The sequence below is a fragment of the Orcinus orca genome, chromosome X, assembly GCF_937001465.1.
Source record: "Orcinus orca chromosome X, mOrcOrc1.1, whole genome shotgun sequence".
Lineage (NCBI taxonomy): Eukaryota > Metazoa > Chordata > Mammalia > Artiodactyla > Delphinidae > Orcinus > Orcinus orca.
In genome coordinates this window covers 85,020,135-85,024,659 of record NC_064580.1, presented here as the reverse complement: position 1 = coordinate 85,024,659, position 4,525 = coordinate 85,020,135, and positions in this window count along the sequence as shown.

Here is a 4,525-nt window from a genome sequence, read left to right as displayed (position 1 = left end):
ATTACGGAAATTCAAATTAAAACCACACCTGTTAGAATGGCTAACATTCAAATGCCTGAGCATACCAAATGTTGGTGAGGATGTGGAGGAACTGAAACCCTCATATGCTGCTGATGGGAATGCAAAACAGTAGAGCCATATTGGAAAACAGTTTGGCGGTTTTCTTATAAGCATGCACTTACCGTACAACTGAGCAATTCCACTCCTGGGCTTCTGTCCAAGTGAAATGAAAACCTGTGTCCACATAAAAAAATGTATTAGAATGCTCATAGCAGCTTTAGTCATAATTACCCATAACTGGGAACAACCCAAATGTCCTTCACCCGGGGAGAGGATAACAGACTGTGGTATATCCATAAATGGAATACTACTCAGCAATAAAAAGGAATGAACTTCTGATACCTGCAACAACATAGGTGTGTCTCAAATTCATTATGCTGAATGATACATATATACTGTGTGATTCCATTTACATGTTATTCTAGAAAAGACAAAACTATAAGAATGTAGAACAGATCAGTGGTTGACAGGCAATAAGAGTTTGACTACAAAGATGACAAGAGATTTTTGAGGGAGCAGGGGAGAAGGCAGTGATGGAACTGTTCTGTATCTTGATTGTAGTGGTAGTGGTTACATGACTCATAGAATAGTCAACAAACAGAGTGAATTTTACTGTATATAAATAAAATATAAATGACAAAAAATTGATGGACTCAAATATTCACATACAAACACCATCTTTCCTCCTGAAAAAAATCATTTGCCAAGTTTTCTAAAAGTAGAGATAAGTTCAAGGATGGATAAGAGTGAGGCAAAAGATACCATGGTGTGTATGGAGAAATAGAAACAATGTATTATTGTAAAGGAGTGATGCTGAAGAAGTTGACAGGAATGAATTTATGGAGGGTCTTGTATGTACTGCAAAAGGATTTTGACCTTGTACGGTAGGGATTGGGAGCCATTGAATGATTTTGAGAAAGAGCATGGTATGGTCAGCTTTTACATAAATCAGTCTGGCTGTGATAAACAGATAGGATTTGACTTGTAGAAAGACTGAAAGCACGGAGATCAGTTGGAAGGTGTTTGCTGTAGTCCAAGTGAGATATGAAAAAATCTTGCACTCAGGCAGCTGCAATAGGCACATAAAGTAGAGAGAGGTTTCTGAGCCCCATGGAGTGTGGATACATAAGTTCAAACGAGCTAGAAGGGAAGTAATGACCTAAGAAAAGGATCTCTTAACTTTGGAAGGCTTCAGAGTACCTTCTTCTTACTATCTTATTTCAGTCATAAGGGAGAGAATCACTACTGCTTGACCCTATCTAATTTCTGTGATATGAACCCACATGAATCCCAGACAATTTTTTCAATTACATGGTCTCACATGTTTTTTAGATGTTTCAGTGAAATCCAGAAGGCAACCAAGTAACAGTGATTAAATGACCTACAGTTAGGATGACCATATATTCAATTTTGCTAAGGGATAGTCCCTGTTTATTCCTGATCTCCTAGAATAATTATTATAGTGTATTAATAATAGTACCTCCTTTCATTCTCAAAAGCACCCTGGTTTGGATGGTAAAACTTATGATCACCCTAGCCTATAGTAGCTTCCCCATTTGACTATTCTTCAAGGGGAAAAAGGAGGGAACACAAAAATGCCAATACATTCATCTTTTTTTTTTTTTTTTTTGGCCGCACTGCATGTTATGTGGGATCTTAGTTCCCCAACCAGGGATAGAACCCACGTCCTCTGCATCAGAAGAGCAGAGTCTTAACCACTGGACAGCCAGGGAAGTGCCAATACATTCATCTTTTGAATATAAACCAAGAGAGATTTTTTTCGTCTTCAAAGGCCTATAGAGCAGTAAAACAATATGGAAAGCTATGTAATCTGAACACAAAGGTAATCATTTAACTATATATGTATATATACACCCAATTAACAGACTTGATCCTCAAATAGTTATTGAGTTCTTCTCATTTACTTTTTCTTCCTGTGTACTAAATTTTGTGTAAAGTTAAAAACCTTACTATCCCTTGGTACTTAAAAATTTCAACAGAGTGTCCCAAGGCCTTGAAGGGAATTAGGAGGTGAGGTCGTGACTGCTTGTGATACCTCTGACTGTTCTCCCTTCAAAGATTCATCCCTCATTCTATCTTCTATAATCCTGTGAGAAGCCAAAGCAAGCTTGCTCAGAAGGGTTCCTTTTGAAATATCAAGAATTCTACACTAAATCATCACCTCACTCGTGCTAGGTCCACATAGGGCAGACAGAAGAGAAAAGAAACATAACAACTTTGCTTCGTGGCACACTGTTCTGTCACATCAAGACTGGTTTTTGATACACCCCAAACCCTGTTTTCACACTCTGACCATAATGATAAAATATAATTCTGGCCTGTGTAAGCCAATATGAAAGTGACAAACAAAAAGAGTACTGAGGCAGAGAAGATTGGATTTCTTCCAGAGAAGATTTCAGAGACTGGATTTCTTCCAGAGAAGATTTTAAAATACAAAAAATTGTATTTTATTATTTTATTTACTATTTTATTATTTCTACCCATCCTACTTCCATAAAGGACTTAAAGCAATAAAAACAAATAAGTTGTAATGAATTATAATCATGTTAGCAATAATCAAATGAGGAGTAGTCATTAAATTGCCTTTTTTTTTTTTTTTTACTTCTTTTGTTTGATCTTTAGTTTTAAAATAAGAGTCCTGAAAAAACTCTTCACAGGTTCAACAGCTTGAATAAGATACTAACTCAAAAGATTAATACTTGGCTCTTTTATCTTTGTAACAGTCTGATGCCTTCAAGCTTTCTAAAATGAAATTGAATTTGAATAAGGATAGCACTCCTGAGGTCTGTAAATTGTCAGTTCTCAAAAGGTTCCTTGTCTGTATTCCATATTCTCTTTCTAAAGCCTATAGGACAGATAATACAGACTCAATTCTAAGTAGAAGCTGTTACATGCATGTCAAAAGTTTTGTTTTTAAAGAAACTGATGTGCTCTTCAAGTCTATTAAATCTGAAAGATATCTGCATAAAATTTATCCACAGAAGATGTTTTGACATGGTCAGCATGGGCTTTTGAAAAGAGGTAAAGAAAAAGGCTCCCTTCATCTTCTCGTACCCCCAGTAGGGCCCAGAATAGGTACTAAATCAGTTACCACCACCATCTGTTCTATTATTTATTATGTTACACTGTAATTTATCTGTTTCTCTATCTATCTCTCCCACTAGACTCCATGAACTGCTTGAGGGTAAGGGTTGTTTTCCATGCATTTTTATTTCTCTGGCACCTAGCATGAAAGGAATTTGGTAACTTGCTGAATAAATGAATAGGATCTCATTTTAATTTTGTTTAATTTTGTTAGAGGCCATATACTTAATACTGTGCCTCTTGCATAATAAGTGTTCCATAAATGTTAACTGTTATTTGCTATGATGGGGTCAAATGGAACTGGGAGCTGCACTGGAGCAGATTCCTACTGGCTATTAAATTTTCAGGAATTCTGCAAGCTGGTTGTTAAATTATTGGTAGAAATAGCCCATGGAGGGAGAATTCATACCCTGGAAATTAGAAAATGCCACAGTTCCACACACAGACACACCCTCCCCCCAAGTCGGCAGTTAAACATTTACCAGCACACCACTGAAGTCAGATAACATACTACCCTGGAGCTTGAATCCCTCTAAATGTTATTAATGTTCATATGATAAAGTGTGCATGTGATATATGTTGAATGTAGGAGAGAGAGGAAAGTGGAGTGAAGTTCCAAATCCAACCTCCCATAACGCTTCACCTCTCTCAGACAATAGCGTTTGCAACAATTTATGATGCAGTGTCTCCTGGTGGACTTAATTTGGGCCAACAAGAAAGAACTGGCTGACGGTCCTAGTTCAATATCAATCATTATCGTGCTTCAGAAAAACTTCAAATGTTGCGACACCAACAATATAAAGGTTTACTAACCATTGAAGTTCTCCACGATGAAGTAGTTTGCTTTAAAATGTGAGTTTTCTGTGTAAATTAGGAGTGTTCACAGGGAAGCTACATGAAAATCTGCGGAGATACTGCAGAATGAATTTTCACTAGGTGATTCTCTTGCACTGTGCTTCTCAAAGTCTCATCTGCAGACTTCTTGGGACCCACCCAAGACCCACTGAATGAGGACCTGCATTTTAATAAGCACCTCAGGTTATTCATATGGAAATTAAAGTTTGAGAAGGCTTTGCCCTAGATCACCTCTAAGGTCACAGCTAACTCTGGGATTCTATGCCTCTACCGTGACTTAATGAAGACATACAAATCACGCTTATAATATTTGGAAGGAAATAAAATGACAGAATGAAACAATTCGACACTAAACTCCAGATACAAGTTCCAAAATAATCTCGACATACTTAATGATAGGCGAAAATCAGCAAGATGAAATTCAAAAGGCAAAGTATGAAATCTACATTTAGAGAAATTCCTAAAACAAGGGAATCAGGCGCATCCACAGGACTAAGTCCTGTCA